At 37.9% G+C, this 18,649-nt stretch overlaps 1 long non-coding RNA gene across 1 annotated transcript in view; it reads left to right on the top strand.

The window, feature by feature from the left end:
- Positions 1 to 18,649, top strand: part of LOC116805121 — a 38,020-nt gene that overhangs the window by 157 nt on the left and 19,214 nt on the right. Inside the window, exons 2-3 of the long non-coding RNA XR_004365040.2 lie at positions 53 to 313; positions 8,368 to 8,441. This is a non-coding gene — a long non-coding RNA (uncharacterized LOC116805121). The remainder of the gene's footprint in view (positions 1 to 52; positions 314 to 8,367; positions 8,442 to 18,649) is intronic.

Raw genomic sequence — 18,649 nt, 5'->3', positions numbered from 1 at the left:
TACTTTTTGTGGTATTTTTTCGCATGTACTGTGTCAGTCACACCGTTTGCAGTTGTAATTTTGTTGTTGTGCGATACGCACGCGTTGTGCTCGAGTTTTCAGCAAACGAAAAAGAATTTAAAGCAAACAGAAGTGCGGCATTTTGGTGAAAGCAAAGAAAAAAGCGTATTCAAACGTGCTCTGTGCGTAAATTGAACAAAAGTAAATGAAGCGGAACTAAGAGGGAATGAGAAGTGAAGTAATTGAAATTAAAGATTGCTCTTAATTGATAGCCATCAAGTCTAATCGCTGGCCCACAGTCATTTAACTAACGGTAAGCTATTTGCGTCTGTTTATATTTTGTAATTTAGCTAAAAGCACCAATACATGCGCACACGCCCCAAAAGCGCAGTGTGACCAAAACGTATAGTGTGGCTGTGTGTGAGTGTATGTGTATTCAAGTGCCGCCGTTTTGGCTAACGCTCAGCTGTTTAGTTAGCTGTCGTTGTGTTGTTGTGGACGCCGCTACAGCGATACACACACACACACTGCATGCTTGCGTGTAGCTGTGCATTTGCCAGTGTGCGTGTGTGTGAGAAAGTGAGAGTATTTTTAACTATATTAAATGCAGCAGGGCACTCACTCACACACACACACGCAACGCTCTTTCTAATTGGAAAGCTGTCACACACAGTCAGATGCTTGAGCTTTTGATTTGCATAATTTTACTGCTCTCCTCGCTGACATCTTGTTCAAGTTCAAATTGCAGTTAATTTTTTATTTTCTGTCAATTTTACGCTCCATTTGAGCGGTAACAGAAAAAAACAGTGCTCAGCGTTTATCGCGTGCCTTGTCAAACGTTAAGTTAATTGCCCAAGTTTATTTATTTTTTTGCATGTCAACTGGCCGCATGGGCGCCCCACATTAGCTATTCATTGCATGCTTTAACAATAAAAATAACAAATTATTACATAAAGCATTTAAATGCACATACAAAAGGCACAAGCAAATAAAAATTCATTAAATTGCAAAACAAAAAAAGAAGAAAAACGCAAGCAGAGCGCGCCAAATTAAAATGTCAAAGAAATCAAGAAGAACGGCAACGCCACCGTTTGCGTCTGCGTGTATGTGTGTGTGGTTGAGAAGGGAAGAGAGCGCAGCTTTCAGCAGCAGCAGCAGCGGTTTTGCATGCTTATGACGTAATGACAATAATTACAAGGCAAACAAGTGAGTGAAAGAGTGAGAGAGATGTAGTGGGAAGTATTAAAATGACAAATAAAGGCTGCGCACAGTGGTGCGCTTCTATGCTAACAACTGTTGAATCTTTAAGTGTGAATGAGAATTAAGATGCTAAAAATATGAATTAACAAATAAGCATATTGTATGCATGTGTGTGTGTGTAAAGTATGTACTAATGTTATTAACGAGTTGGGCACAATGAGAGTCATAGAAGAGTTTGCTTATCAAATATTAAATTACAATTTTACAGAAATAACTCGGAATGCTACTGCTGCACTGTGCAAAAAGCAACTCTCATTTTGACTGTTGTTGCTCTGCTCTGCACTGTCAGCAGGTGGCTGCAGTGTTAGTGTGTGTGTGTGTGTGTGTGTGAGGGGGGGGGGGACAGACTTCAATTGTTTGGTGCTTAGGGGCGTCATAGCGGCCATTACAGAAAAACATGCATGCTGCGCTTAACGGTATATGCTCGCCTACGGTTGCCCTCAAGCACAGGCGAAGATGTGGGACACAGACAAAGTACTAGAACTGATGTGGGGCAGACTGGCAGGCTGGCAGTCAGTCTCTGCATAGCGTGTGCTAAAACGATTGCGAATCGAAACATGTTCGCTCGCTCCCTCTCCGAATCTCTTCATCTTATTTGCTGTATGAAACATTTGGTTTGTGAAACGAACATTAGCCAGCCACGTTTTTAAACTGTGGTCGGTTTTTGTTGTTGTTGTTGTTACTGCAGCTACTGCTGCTGTGCTTTGCTCTGCTCTTCTTGTTACCGTTTCAATTATTTTCGTCGTCGTCAATTGTGCGCACATTTCTTGTGACTTTTACGTACACTTGTTTTGTGTTTTGTGCGGCGTTTGTTTACATTTTGCTGTCACGTTTTGTTGCTGGAGCTTTTTTTATTGCGTATAGCACATATTTTTATTTGCATGCGACGTTTGGTGTTTGGGCTTTGCGCATTTCGTGTTTTTATTTGCTTGTTGCTTTGATGACAGGTAGCTCAGCTTTACTGTCTCTCGCTCTCTCTCGCTCCATTCCACCCCCTCAGCCACTCATTAAGCTGACGTGCTTATGTCCTTAAGTGCAGCTGTTCTTTGGATTTGCGCTGGCTTTACTTGTATACCCTGTAAAACATTTTTAGAAAAGGGTAGCACGAGTGCAATAGAGTAGAAAAGATTCTAATCAAATATTATTATATTAAACACAAATTTTAATATCATTGGACTAGTGATCTGTGTATCATATCATTTAGTGCAATGATACTAAATTTTGTGTAAATATGAAATGATTGTAGATGATATACACAGATCATCTACTAGTCGAGCATGGTCAACTTTTAGTAATTTTCTATCATTTTTTCTATGCTTTACCTGAATTTGCCTTTCAAGTCACGCGCTCTCTCTCACTCTGAAGTCTTTTGGGCACGTAACTCTTTATGTTTTGCGCATCTTTTTATGTGCTTGCTTTGTTAATGCTGCCAAACAACTCGTCTCTCTCTCTCTCTCTCTTGCTCTCTCCATAAGGATTGCATGTTCTTTTGGGCATTTTGATGAACACATCTTGTTGCTCCCCCTCTCTCTCTCTCTCAGCTTAGCAAATTACAAGATGTCAAAGGCTTTAGTTTCGTTAAGTTCTTTTCTTTTTGTTTCTCGGTTTCTGCTTTTGCTCTTTAATCTACACTCTTCAAGCAGAAGTTGACCTCCTTTTTGTGGTGGGCGATTTCTAATGAATCCGCCACACACTCTCGACGAGTAGTGGAGAGCAACATTTGCTGACTTTGTCTACAATTTCATAGGATATATTTTTTTGAGCTTTTTGTTTTATGCGTCTCGTCGCGTTTCGTCCCATTTCGTTTCGTCTGCCCTTTGCCCGTTTCTTCAAACATCATAAACATGGCATACATTTTACTTACACACATATACATATGTATGTATGCATGTGTGTACTTATGTGAATGTGCGTGTGGATATCCGTATATATTTGTCAGCATCTTGCTTTCTGTTTGTAACGACCACACCCACCCACCGTGTCTTGCCCCCTCTGCCACCTCTTCACCCACACTTTTTATTGCACACAGCGCGACTATCAATAAAGTTCGATTTATCTGTCTCTTCCTCTCTATCTCCGTGTGTTGCTGCGTATGTGTGTGTGTGTGTGTGTGTGCAAGGCTCATAAATCAAGTTAAACTAAACAAAAAGCAAAAAAAGGGAGAAAGAACAATTATGTTTGATGGGTTGACGATTAAATACCCTTGTAAGCATTAGGACAAAATGAATGATTTATTTTTATTTATTTTACATTACTTATTTTGTGAAAGTATTAAAAATTATATTAAACAACTAAAAAAATGAGTATTACTGAAAATATTTGCATCACTTCAATGTGCTCTCCATTTAAAAATTGCGTACAGGGTAATGGCAAGAATAATAATAAAGGCAGCAAAGCAGCAGTAAAAGCAAACAAATAAATTTATGTTTGGCACTTCTTACAACGCTTTATGCCAATATTTCTGCCATCGCCCACCTTCTACATATATCTTCTCTATGATCACATCTCTCCCGACCTGCTCGCACCCATTCGGCTTCTACTAGAACAACAAAAAAGCGCTGGCAAAGCACACAACGACAGCAACAAAAACAACAAGAAACGATGACGACGCTTGACTTTGACGTCGCTGCTGCTGCTATCTTTTTTATACAACTATTTTTAAAAGCAGCAGCAGCTTACTCACCCATACATACTTACAGTTACATATGCTTGGCTTTCTGTGTGTATGTGTGTATTACATTTAAAGTTGAAAACTTTTTTTTGCTGTGCTTTATTGCTTAATATTTCATAGTGCCTTCCCTGCAACCAACACCTCCTCTCCCTCCACTTACCTACACCACCCGCTGTCAATAAAAAAAAAAGTTATGACACCCCTTCTTTTCTCACTCGCATTCTCCGCCCGTCCGTCTTCTCTCACTCTTTCACATTCAATTTCTCTTGCAATTCTTTTGCACAAGCTCAATTTTGTTGTTGTTGTTTTTGTTGTTGTTTTTGTTGTTGTTGTTGAGTTAAAGTTGCCATCGACTTTGAGTGCGAAAGAAGAGGTACGAAGAAGAAGGAGACAGAGGACGAGTGATGAGATATTTGTAACTGAGCTAAAAACTTTTTATAGCCTTACAATTTTTAATAGCAATCCAAAGATTTTATTCGTGTGTAGAAAGTATTTGCACAATTTGAGTCGCTTACTTTCCGTGTGTGTGCTCATTCATTATTCGCATACATAAATTTAAAAAAAATGAAATGGAATATTTGTTATTTTTTTCCCCCACATTTTTGGCAGTTTTTTACTTACTCCTCGCCTAAAGTTTTCCATTTTATTTCTAAATAAATGACATCAACAACATTTTGTACATAATTTATAAGAACAGAAAAACAAAACGAAAACAGCAAAAACAACAACAACTACACGAAGAAACATGAATGAAAAGCAGCGGAAAACTAAAAATACGAATTTATATGCAAAACACTTTTAACTTGCTTGAATTTCTAACATTTTTCGCCAGCTTCATTTCTCTCTCTCCCTGTGTGTGTTGTATCATCTGCATACATATGTACATACATATATATATAGTCTTCATTTGTGTGTGTGCTCAAAGCTCCCACTGAGCAAGCAAGCCTGCAACGATAAATGACATTTGACTGCGTCGGCGGCATTCATTCGTTACTCGCCTATGGCTGTCTGTCTATGTGTTTGTGTATGTGTGTGTTTGTGCTCAACGCTCAGTTGCCGCCTTCCATCTCCCATTTGTCCCATTCAGACCGCAGTTGTCGCCCCACTTAGCGCTCTCCCACACAGCGGCATTTTTTTGCTTTTTATTTAGTTTGCTTGTTTTTTTTTTGTACTCGTATATTCATTTGCATTTTTATGCGTCGACGTCGTCATCGTTGTCATCCGTTGTTGCTATTTTATTTACTCTACATATTTTTGTGTATGTATTTCTCTTGACTCTTCCTTTGTTTGTCTTTTATTAGTTGTCATTATTTGTTGCAGCTCAATTATAGTTTTTCTGCTCCGGCTGCGCATATTACATATTATTTTAGATTAGTTTTTAAGTACATATTTAAATGCGGCAGATCGATAGATATAAAAATGTGCATGAAATGCACGAAAGTGAAACGCAATGGAATTGACACACTGACTGCCTGCCACCTGGGTGGAAGGAACGAGAAACGAGGTATATGATATTTAAATGAAGTCCTGTTTATAAATTAAGTGCATGCGACAACTGTCAAATTGAGTTTCTTTGACACCTGTCTTCGTTTGTTTTTTGTATGGTTGCCATTTATAAAATGTTATGCTGAATTAATTACCGTGCTTAAGGGCCAATTAATTATAATTAAAACTGACAATCAATACTCACTACTACATATGTATATATAAATAATACATTTACACACACTTATGCGTATATATGTTTATTTGTGTGCACTTTCATAGCAAGCAACCTTTGTCCGTCTTCGTTTTGCACATAATTTCACTTTGAATTTTTACTTGCCAAACGTAATTTACCGCTGTTCCATTTCGTTTTCATTGTGCGCTTGAAAGAGAGGTAGACGACAGCAAGACAAGGCAAGGCTGGGCATTGTGTAGAGGAGGGAGAGCAGAGCGAGTGTAGAAAAATCAGCAGCAGCAGCAGCAGCTTACTGTTGTTACCCGCTTTGTTTTCCGCTACTGCTAGTGCTAGATGTCTGAGTCTGCCAGCTTTTGTTCGTGCCCGAGTCGTCTTTTGTCTTGTCTTTTGCATAGTTTTTAATCCACGTTAGTGCATCTGTCACTGCCGCTGTCGACTTCGCTGTCGGCGTCGCTGCGCATCATTAGCGAAGAGCTTTTGCTGTTATTCTGTTTGGATTGGTTCGGCTCGGCGTTGTTTTCAATTTGTGCTCACAAATATGCCAAAAAGAGACAGATGGGTGACCTTGACGCCATACAAAAGCAAACTGGACAAACACATACATGTACATATAAATATATCTTATGGGTATTACATTAAAATTAATAATTGAACAAATAATGAAAAAAATTGGGCTCAATTAATTCATATAAATTCTCCAAAAATAAAGTGCAATCTATAAAAATGTTTAAAACTTTATGTCGACATAGTATTTCTCATGTGTATTTAATAGCAGATTATGACACTGCATTTCTGCCTCTCATCAGCTGTTGCTGGCAGCTGGTCAACGAACCTGCGGCGCAGCAATTGCTTTGTTAACAAATAACAGCAATAGTTGTTAGTTTTTATTATCTCAACAAATTGACAACAACAACAATAACAACTATCAATAGCAATGAACTGACAACTGAAACTACATGCGAGCGAGCGCAATAGTCGTGTCATGAACATTTTTAACTACCGATACCCAACTGATGACTGCACCGTGGTGCAAAGCGTGCTTGCGCTCTGCGACTAACCAGAATTATTAACTAAAATTATTGCCAAAAACAGCAAAGCCTTCATTTTCATTTTTGGACTTTATTGGCGCATTTTGCGATTCAATCGACTCGATTAACATGCGTTACACGCATTTTCAATTTTAACGAAAACCAACAAAAACTTCGAAAATCAAAAGCAAATACTGACACACACACACACAAATGCGGTCGCACGCACTTACACACACAACAAAGCAACTAGAAATAAGCTGGCAAAAGCAACCCGTGAATCGGCCGACGACGATTTTGAAGTTGGAGTCCCAACAATGCACAGTGGTCAAAGCACACGCCAAAAAGTAACAAGAAAAAAGATGACTTTTATTTATTATAATTATTTGCATATTAAAATCAGCTCTTCTTCCAAAGTGTACCTTTCAATTTATTTGTAATCAATTTTTTCATTTGTATTCCATTGATTTGTGGCCCACTGTGTGACCCAACTTCATCGCTGCGCCGGCAAGTCGACGACCACAACTACAACTACATCGTTGTCGACTTGTGTGTGTGTGCGATAACTTTGACAACGATAAATTGTGTTATGCTGGCTGCCGTCGAAGTCGACGTCGTTCGTTCGCTTGCTCGTTCGTTTGTTCATTCGGTCGTTCGTTTGCCTGGGAAAGAAAGAGCAAGCGTGCTAGCGAGAGAAAGAGAGCGAGTGCATGGGAGGTGGGGTGAGTCTCGGTGTAAAGCGTTTTGTCGCCGCTCGCATCAAATTCGTTTGCATTGCAATCTGCGTTCGTCGTCCTTCTTCTTTTTCTGCTCTTCTGCTTCTCTTCTCTCCTCTATTCTTTCGCTGCACTTGTCGGCTTATGCGTCTGCTTGGTGCACCTCAACCAAAAACTCTCCATGTGGCAATAGCGACTACTAACTGAGTGCCGTTCAATGTGCGCTTATCACATTATATTGCTATTTATGGTTTTGCTTGCAATATTTCCTTTTCTTGTATTTTCTTTTTCATTTTTTCACTTTTCGCTTTGTGATAACATAATACGTACTACGAGCAAAACATACATAAAAACACACATACATATAAACTTGCTGTGAGCTGCGGTTATTGTTATTATTAGCTAGTTTGTTGTTGTTGTTATTGCTGCTGCGACAATTCGTTGCTGGATTTGAACGGAATGTATGCACACTAGTTCAAGTTACACTTTTTTTACATCTACATTAAGTCAACGTATTTTTTTATCTCTTTATGAAACTAAAATTTGAGTTACAATTTAATTGCGCATATTCAAATTTTAATAGTAAAAAACGCGTATCATTCTTATTGTAGTCACACTGTGCGCTGCTGGCTTTTGCTGCTTTCGCTTTTGTCGTAATTCGCTCGTTGGTTCGTTTGGCTTGTCAATAATGTAATCAATTGAGTAGTTTGATTAAAGAAATATTATTATTATTGTCGGTCATGCACTGTGCATGTGTGTGTGTGTGAGTGAGTGCTTGTATGTGTGTGTGTGATTTTCTATTACATTTGATCGTTTATTGATGTTGCATTTTGTGTCACAATTGCGGTCGCTTCTGCCTGAGCGAGGTGTGGGGGGCGTTGGGTAAATGAAAATATGATGTATTTAACATGCAACTATATATCATTGACAAGGACAATGTAACTGTAATTGCTACTCGTATTTTATTATTACGTCACAAAATATACAAGAATTTTTTTTATTTATTTACAGCTCTCATAATTCCAGACCCAGTTTTGATGTTTTTTTTTTTTGTAGAGCTCTTTCACAAACCGTGATTGATAACGGTAAGTAAACTTTTATATTTCACAGTTGTGTTGCTTCATTTATTTTATTGACTTTGCAACGTTGCAAAAACACCAACACATTTTTTTTTATGTACCATTGCTGTGCCGTTTTTTAGCTGAAACAAAAGTTTTATTATCCCATAAATTGTAGCAGTTCACAAAAAATAAATAAATCACATTTAAAGTGATTTGAAAAAATGCCAGAAAAAGTTAAAACACAACGTAATCAGATATTCAAAAGTTGTTGGTATTTAACTAAATCAGAAATTATATTTGCTGTAATCAAATTTAATTGTAAATGATTTCAAATTTACACAATTTGCTTGCTGGCAGCGTTGCCAGCGTTACAAATGTGCTTTGATGGCTGCACAAATGTCAAATAACGGTAATAATTAACTTTAGGAGATGTGTAACGAAATTAGATGAAGCCCAATTAACTTGATACGTTGTTTATGATCACCAGCGCCTAATGTGAAATGTGCGAAATATGCCAAAGGTTAAATATACACAAACACACACACACACACACAGAAACTTGAAACCTAATCAAAAAAACTTTTGCTCCATTACCCGAAAAATAATCCAATTAGCTGACACACGGTAAAAACGCATAAATAATCACAAAAATTATCATTACAAGCAAGATGTAGATAAGAGGGAGTTGTAATTGTAGTTATGTGTGCTTGTGCTTGTGTTTTTGGACATAATTCATAATTCATTTCCGTATGCAGCAAAGTGCAACAATAAAAGCATTAGCCACTGGAATAGATGTCATGTTGTCCTGGAAGCAACAGCAGCAACAACAACAATGTAGACAAAGCCACCGTTGCGACGCTTTTGGCACACAAATCTCAATTTAAAACAATCAAATGGAATGAAAAAACATAAACCAAGTGAAAAAATACAACAACAACAACAAAGCAGACCAGCAGCAGAGCAGCTACAGAAAACAACGCAAAACTGTAAACAAACGAAATATGCACAACTACATGCACACAGACAAGTGGTGGTATATACACACACATACATACACACACTCACACGGTGCACAGCAACTGCTGGCGATGGCGCAATACACATACACCCATGCACAGTCTTATTCACTCACGCTCATATAAGGCTAGCCTAGCCTGTTTGTTCACCACACTCCAGAGCGTTGGTCTCGCCGAAATGTCTCACCGTCCCACCGACCGACCGTCGTCTCGTCGTGCTCGCTCTCCTGTCAGTCTATCGGTCGGTCGTTCAGTCAGCCGTTCGGTCGTTCAGTTAGTCGGTCGGTCGTTCGTTCGGTCAGACGGTGACGTTTCGTCATGTTCTCATGTGTTCCAGCAACGTTGTTTCATTCTACAATGCAAACGTCGCGGCAATGAAACGTTTCAGTTTCTGTTTAAACGTGAACGTGTGCGGTATGCTGAAGTAGGGAGTATTTTGAAATTTATTTCTCTGCTCAACAATCATATGTGAGCGGCAAACACGAACGCGCAACAGCAGCTGTAAAAAGACCGACGGCAAAACACACAGTCGGACAACAAGAAGAAGACAGCACTAGTCGTGCGTAACCAAAAAAAATACAAGTGACTAAAGAGCAAGGCACGGCAAGGCTAATAAAAGTAAATAAACAAAAAAAAAAACAAAAAGCGCAGGCAGCGACAATTGGCCAGCAGCCAAAATTGTGTTATTTTCTTACACATAAATACATGTTTGTAAGTACACATATATATATATATATATATATATATATTTATTTATATATTATGTATTGTTCGTGTGTGTGTGTTTACATATAGATACGTATTAAGTGCAAGTGTCAAAAAGCAAAGCAGCAACAATCTGAGTTTAAATAGCGCACAACCAACAACAACATCAGCAAATTAAAGACATTCGGTGTATGCGCTGCTTTGCCTCTCTTCCTTCTTCCCTGTTCTTCGGCTTTTGCAGCAACGACATTTGCACGCATTGCTTGCCAACATTATTGTGCGCACAGTGTGTCGAGTGCTGTTCGAAATGCCTGAAATTCAATGCGGTCTCATGGGAGAAGCATGCGGCGCACTCTTACGCCACTGTGCATGCAAAATAAAACGTATGGAAATGAAACGAACGGGCTAACGAGCTGCAACAACCACAAGCAAAGGAAATACTATAAATAAGAGCAAGAAAATCGTTTTTTTTTTTTTTTATCAATAAACAGCAAAAATTTAAGTAAAAAAATTCAAGAATTTTGCAATGAAATGCGCATAATTTCGGTTAACTTACTTAACTGATTTATTCAAGTCTTAAATGATTATAATTAAGTCGGGTAGCTGTGTGTGTGTGTATGTGTAACAGGCCCCTTGAACAGTTTATTGACTAAGTTCGTGATTAAAGTGCTTGTAAGAAGCGCTCATTAAAAAGCGAACAAAAAATTAAACTGTAGCTTAAAATTGATGATGATTATAATGATGATGATGATGATACGTGATACTTGATAATATTTATCGTGCTCTATTGCCATGCATCACTGTGCACTTTCTAATTGCTGTGAATATGTTTGCTGACTTGGCGCCACTTCAAATGACTCTAGAACCGAAACAGTTTTGAATTTAGCTGGTATTTCTCTTAGTGTATACGTACGAATATTTAATTTAATTTTACTAGCTATTTTTAATCATATCAACTGGTATAATTATTAATTATTTACCACCCTCTTTGGACAGGGCAAAACCAATGTAATTAATTTCGTCTTGTGTTTAATTATTTATGTAATACATAATTGTAAACCAATAAAACAATTTTCATAATTTATCTGTCGCATAATTAAATCAGAATCGAGCTAAAAATCGAGGACAACACAACATTGTTGTTGTTGCAACGCACACACACACCATCCCCAAATCCCCTCCCTTTTCGGTCTCAGTGCGGCACATGTTTGAAAACCGTTAAAATGTCTGTTGGCAATTAAATTTGCATAAATTAGACATGCCAAGCGCATTTAAAGCACGCGTGTGCAGCCATAAAAAAAAATATTTACTGCACAGAGGAAAAAACGTACTTTTTTTTTATTTTGGTAATGGTAGTGGAAATGGAATAATACCGTTTTTATTTTTTGGTTTGTTATTGTCTTTAATTAATCACAACAAATGGGGATAGCAACGGCAATTTGCACATCGTCGAGCAAAAGCAATTTTAATGAAGTAGAACTAATTTCTAATTAAAAGCAACATTACAATGCAAAGCAAAATAAACCAAACTAAATTCAGACTCTGTGAGAGAGAGAGCGAGAAGGGGAAACCCAAAAAAACAGAGCATCAGTAATGGACTGAGAGAGTGAGAGGGAAAGACAGAGAAGAAGCTGTTTAGCGGTGGCAGAGGCAGTGGCAGCGACAGCGGGTAATAACGAGTTTAAAGCTCCGCTAGCATGAGCACAACGCACTTACACAAACACACACACACACACGGACTGACATCCACACACACAAGCACAGGCACACATAGAAACCAGAGAGACGACAGCGAAGCGAGCACAGACAGACAGACGCGAAGAGATTCTCACATGCCATGGCGTGTAAAAGTTCTATTCTTTTATGCTTTTATTTTGCCAGCCCCAAAAATAATCGCATTATGATAAGAAACAAAAAAAAAAACAAAAAGCACAAGCCTCGCTCTCTTCCTCTCTCCCGCTCTCTTTTTGTTAGTGGTACGCAAAAAAAAAGGTGAAAAACACAGTGGAACGGTGGAACACAATGTCAGCGCAGCGGCAGAGTTAGGGCAGCGCTGCAGCAGCGCACCGCATACAATTTATATTTGCTTTTAATGCTTGTTGCTGCTTTTTGCTGCTGCTTGCAAACAAATAAAACTGGTTTTCAAGTCAATTAAACAAACCAAAAAAATACAAATACAACAAAATACGAAAAAGAAGAAGAAACAGAAGCAAAAGTAGTAGAAGAAAACGTAGATGCGACAGCGGAGTAACTTTTTTTTTTGTGTAAACAGCTGTGCCAGAGTTGAGCAACGAAAAGTTGATAGAAAACTCTTTAATAACATATTGCAACGACTTCGATGTGCAAGTTGCTCTCGTTGCTGATTACAATAAGTAACTGTAACTGTAAAACAAAAACAATTTCTTTTTTTCACATTTTGTATGTTAAAACTTTTATTTATTGCATTGTAAGCTCAAAATATAATAATACAAAAAAAAAGTGCAAATAACACGCATGCAAAGCTTACTGCTGGCATTGTAAATCAAGCAAATGCTTTCAATGTAATTAAATGGCTTTAAATAAATCTGATTTGATTCAGCCTGCCGCTTTTATGTGTGTATGCATATGTCAGACTGAAAATCTCTTCATGATAATTTCCATTTAGTAATGCGATAAATAAATTCGGCTGCAGAATTTGCCACAAAAACAAAAAACGTGGCATTCGAAAATAGAAACAAGTCAAATGTTGAATGTAAAATGGAAAATTGTGGAAAAGCTGAAAGCCGTTGGCAAATATGTCAAAGGCAACCAAAGAACGTTACTGAAATGTTTGCAAGGGTTGTTTCTTGGTTTTGGCAGTTGGCTTTTAAGCCGCATATAGATTACGGTTTAGACATGTAAGTTAATATGCAATAGTCCTTGTCTGTCAGTTGGGAAGGAGTTTGTGGTCTACAAGCCAATCGATTCTTGATTGCCCACATATAATATTTCCAAATACTTGCTTGCATTATTATTCATTGGATTGTATTTATTGCCCAGAAAACATTCTTCATTTACAATGTGTTAATTAGAATCGGCGAAATTCCCAAATCAATCGAAGCCAAGATTGATTAAGAAAAGCAAATACTAAATTGTTTGCTGTCATTCCAATCAAGTTGACCTTATTGAACAAGCTTCTTCTTCTCTATCTCCACATTGTCCTCATTCTGTCCTGTGCCTCGTCGATTTGAAAAGCTATTGTTTAATTTGAGTACCTCAAAATGCTCGAGATTGCCAATAAAATTTAGTCTCAATCTGACAATTTGCACATTTGAATATCTCCGAATAATAAGGAACAGCACCGAAGATAAGATACCCTTACTCTACATAGATATGCTGATCAAGCGTTTATATATACACCTCCGTCAATGCATTGCAAATTTCATGATAAAATTATAATACTCTCAAGAATATCGTAACCTTCAGAAGCAGAAACAGAACTCTCAACTAGGCAACTTAAATTAATATAATTCCCAAGGACATTTCTTAACGCATGATGCTTTGTATTATTAAATCAAATATTTTAAAAGATATGGATAAATAATTGCTGTAAACGCTGCACAAAATAATTTGGCTAAAAGCAAATACGCAAAACCAGAAAGAAGAAAAATAGAGAAAGAAAATAAAATCAGCATAAAATTGAGCAAGGAAGCGTAAAAAAAACGAGATGAAGGAGGATATAATCTCTGTGTGGGTGTGGGGAGGGGAGGTGGGTGGGAAAAGCTGTAAAAGTGTCGGCGTTCTCTGAGCCTGGTCAAGATTGTGGGCTCAATTATAAAGTCAGCAGAAGTTAAGGCGGCAATAAAACTGTAGACTACAGTTCATTTAGTGCGCAGATTATGTGAATTTATATATTTATAATTATAAAAGTGAGCACTAGCAGTGAGTGCTCTTGATTACTAAGTGTTATACACTTGTTTGTACTGAGTGCTGCTATGTTAAACCTTTGCTAATTATTAATTTTACTATTATAATTGTCATTACTAAGTGTTATACACTGAGTTATTCTGAATACTCTTCAGGTTATGCTATAACCTATAACGAAACTTACTTAGGAGTTAGATTTAACTGTTATACTTGTCATAACTAAGTGTTATACATGATTATACACTGACTACAGTTTTCCTATTGAGGCTAAAAGCCTTAATAGTTAAAGCATTCACTGCCGATACTGAGTGTTATACAACATGTGCAGCACTCCCACACTCAGCTGTAAGTTAGCTTTAACTGTTATATTTGCGACATTACTCAGGCTTTCCGATTCTAAATAGCTCTGCCAGATTACTCTATGAATAGGCTTACTGTATAATTTCCAATCTAAATGAATGTTATAGCAACAAACTCGTCGCACGGTTTTATCAAATGCAGGCCACAATCACTGCCACAAAGCAGAGAGGAGCCATATGACTAAAGTTGTCCTATTTTGTGGGCTTAAATCTAAATGCTGTCTCTATTATTTTTCGACCAGTGGCTTGTTATGTTTTGCTGGTGCTGCTGTTGCGACCACGTCAGACACAACAAAAACCTGTGCATCAAATAAGCCCAGCCAATTTACTTTCCATAACAACTGATACGACGACAAAAAAAAAAAAAATACAAATATATAGAAAAAACAGGCGACATACGTATAAAGGAAGTACACAAATTTGTTACGCGGCGGCGGCTGCTGGTTGCCCTTCAACTACACAACAACAACAGCAACAAAAACAAGAACAACAACAGGAGCAAAAATAATAAATACAAAAACAACGACAACCCTGGCCAAATTGGCACAGCAAGCAAGTCAACAGCCACCCACCCCACCCCCTCTTAATTTTCTTCTTTTTTTTTTTTTTGCTGTGTACTCCAGGCTCGATTTCGATGTGCATTACATTCATGTATAGCAGACATATCCATTGTTCACAGCGCGCCTACTCGCCTGTAATATTGTATAACACACACTACAACAGCAATAACAACAACAACAACAACTAACAGTATCAAGTACAGAGCAGACACAAAAATCTGAAAATGTCGACCCATGCAAATTTTGAGGTCGAGTTTTTTTTTCCTCATGTAAATGAAGATGAGAAATTTTATACTCTTCTCTCCTCTGCTTTTATTTATGCTCTCGCTCGCTGTCTGCCTTTTGCTCTCTTTCTCTCTCTCGTTGTCCCTTTTTAACTCACTGGCTTTCATGTTCTAGGTGGCATATTGAAATTAATGTACATTTTTTTCATACACTTGCGCCTTATTGGTTTTTGTGTGCTTTATGGATGAGTTGTAGTGTTTAGGGGGGGAGGGATAAAAATGCTAAACTGTTGTTGTTCTTGTTGTTATTTTGTTATTGATTACGAGGATGATGTTGATGATGGGTTGTTGGGCGGACTGTCGAGAAGTTGATTTGATAATGAAATGCCGAATCGTTATTTTTTTATGTCAGAGGCTCAAATTGGCTCAGGTGAACAATTTCGATTTTCAAGAGCCTAGATAAATAACAAGAAATAAAAAGACAACAGGACAGAAAGAGCCGGCGACATAACGATGATTAAAGTCTTCATTTTTTTTTGAAGAGTTATTTAATACATTGATTAGGGTGTAATCAATTCTTTTTGTCGTATCTCTCTGATATTTGATATAATTTTTGGTTTATTAAGTGAGCATGACTTTATCAATTTGAGAATAAATTAAAAGTATTTAAGCAGAAATCAATAATACTTTTGTTAGATTTTTATACACTGATACATAAGATTTGAGAGTATATTGGCTAGGTACTTGCATGGAATGTGTATTATATATCAAATATATTCCACAATTTTAAGGCTAGAATTAAATTAAGAGGTAGTTTCCTTTAAAGGGTGGCACAAATAGTTGAAACTAGTACATCAATATTGATTTGTAGCACCCTTCTAAGATCGAAACAATTCTATAGTTGTTCCAACTTCCCATAATCTTAGTGCTTTAGTTATCAATCTGGGAACCCCCGCCGATTATTGGTAATGCCAATTTCCGGCAACCCCGCATGATGTTATCAGCTCTTATCAGCTGGTATAAACTGAACTTGGGCTATCAACAGAACCGCTTACAGTTCTTTAGTTTGCAACTATAAACTTAGTATGAGTAATTGTAAATAATTCATAAATGAATGTCAGATAAATAACTGTGAGCATTGCTTAAACTTTGAGCCGCTTAATTGTCGTTAAAATTATACCAAGTCACTCAACAAAATATCCATCAAATTAAATAAACAGCAAAGAGCGCCGTAAAGGATAAAAAGGGACACACACAATCTCACACACACACACACACACACACATACAGTAATGTTAAAACACGCAATTAAGCGTACATAAGCCAAAAAAGAGAAAAACAAAAGGAAAAGCAAAAAGCAAAAGCAAAAAGGTGAAGCAAAAGTGCGAAACACATTTTGCGGAAATTGTTGGTTTGTAATTTGAATTTGCGCCATTTGCATTCAATGTGCGCTGGCTCCTAAATGAGACACAATGAATGTGTCCTGTGTGTAACCCAATACATATACATATATACACATATTTCTATGTGCGTGTGTGTGTGTGTGTGTTTATTAGCTTTTGTAGCGGTCCCCAGGCGCCGTCTCCTCACACGCAAAGGCAAACGCAACGGAACGCGTCTGAAAACGGAAACGGATGTCGGCAAGTGTAGACATATTTTCTTGGCAACTTTTGCGCAACTTCTCTCCGCTTCTCACACCCCCATCCTTCCCCCCTGTCTACCACTAATGCTCGCTTCAACATCCATAACATTTATTCAGCCTCGCTGTCCCCCATTGCATGCAACATCCCCCTCCTCTAATCTCTTATGGTGCTCAACTAGTTTGCAACTTGCTGGCAAAACTTTTGTTGTAACGTCAACTCAATGAGCGGGAGCTTTTTTTAGGGGTCCTAGAGGGGGGGGGGGGGGTTGTAGGGGGTGTGGTGTAAAGTTTGTTTACTGCTTGGCTTCGCTTGCGCTATATGCCAAAATGAAGTAGCTTGACTTTTGCAACGTCTTCTGATTTTGATTCTTTAGGGGGAGGGGTGCGTGCAAACAGAGTGTATTAAGCTTAAGGAGGCGGCGGAGTGGGAGGAGTATCTTTGCAATTGTGTCACTTTAAGCGGATTCCACTGAAAGTAGCTAAAGCTGCGAACAGAGCGGAGACTAATGTAGGTAGTTACTTATGTGTGTGTGTGTGTGTGTGACTTGTGACCTGGCTAAAAATAATATGGTCCAAAGGCTCGTCGTGACACTTCATGTGTAACACGAATTATAAGTTGAGGCAGCTGTGCTAATAAGCTCAAGCTGACGAAAAACAGAAAAAAGTTATGAACATCAACTAAAATGGAATAAAGGAAAAACTTGAAAACCTTTTTGTTGTTTTTCTTTTTTATTTTTTATGTTACTTTAACATGCATTTCGCCTGCCCCGTTGGACGACTGACCAACTAAATTGACAGGCACTTGGTCACACTTTATGCACTAAACGGCAACAAATCTGCACCCAAAGTCCCATTACACGGCTTTATTAGACCCCGGGATATTACATACTACACACACACACACACATACACAAACATAGCCAAGCCCAGTCCTTACAAAAGCACACTTAAGGCAATAAATTCTGTTCATAAATATGAACTACAACACACACACACACACACAACCACAACTTGTGGCAACAAAAGAAAAAAAGAGCGTATATGAACAACCAAATGGTGTATCATTAATGAGGCGTTAAACCTTCACTCCCCCCACTAGCCAAACCCACATAGAATCACCTCTGTTTTTAGTACAGTGCGTGCATTTAATATGCCGTTAGTTTAATGAACAATATTAATAGTTAATATACACTGTGAAGAGTGTTCTATCCGTTGACTTGTGTATCGCCCCTAGAACAGAATTTTCTATTTAAGGGCTGATGAGGTGAGTTGAGATGAAATAAGGCGAGTTGAGAGGCGGGCGTAGCTCATTTCGACCACACGTCTAACATTTTATCAACTTGACGACGACGAGGACCATTTTCCTTCATTTCATTTTCATGTGTGGCTTTAAAACCGAGCGAATGTTCAGTTTGGTGTGTGGTTATTATAATATATATACATAAAAACTATACACACATCTACTGTACATTTTTCACAATTTGTCCTGTGGAGATGTCATAAAAGAACTGAGCAAGAAGAAGAGAAAAGAGATCTAAGACTGACAGATACCCAGAATTAGATAGTTAGATAGATTTTATATCGGTTGTGGGAGGAATCAGGCCAAGAATGCTGATGCTGATCAAGAATACATAAATACTTGATGGGATCGAAGAAACTTCCTTCTGCCTGTTACATACTTGAGCACAGTATCAATACACCCCTTGTACACATTTCAAATGGGAACAGGGTATAAACAAGTGACAATTTCCTGCACTGTTGTGGTTTTGATTTGCACATGGTTTTTAGACATACAAACTAAACCAACGAATTTTATGACAAATGTGAGGTTGAATTCAAGA

The sequence above is a fragment of the Drosophila grimshawi genome, unplaced genomic scaffold (genome assembly GCF_018153295.1).
Source record: "Drosophila grimshawi isolate 15287-2541.00 unplaced genomic scaffold, ASM1815329v1 contig_1367, whole genome shotgun sequence".
In the NCBI taxonomy this organism is placed as follows: domain Eukaryota; kingdom Metazoa; phylum Arthropoda; class Insecta; order Diptera; family Drosophilidae; genus Drosophila; species Drosophila grimshawi.
This window is presented reverse-complemented; position numbering and strand designations above follow the sequence as displayed.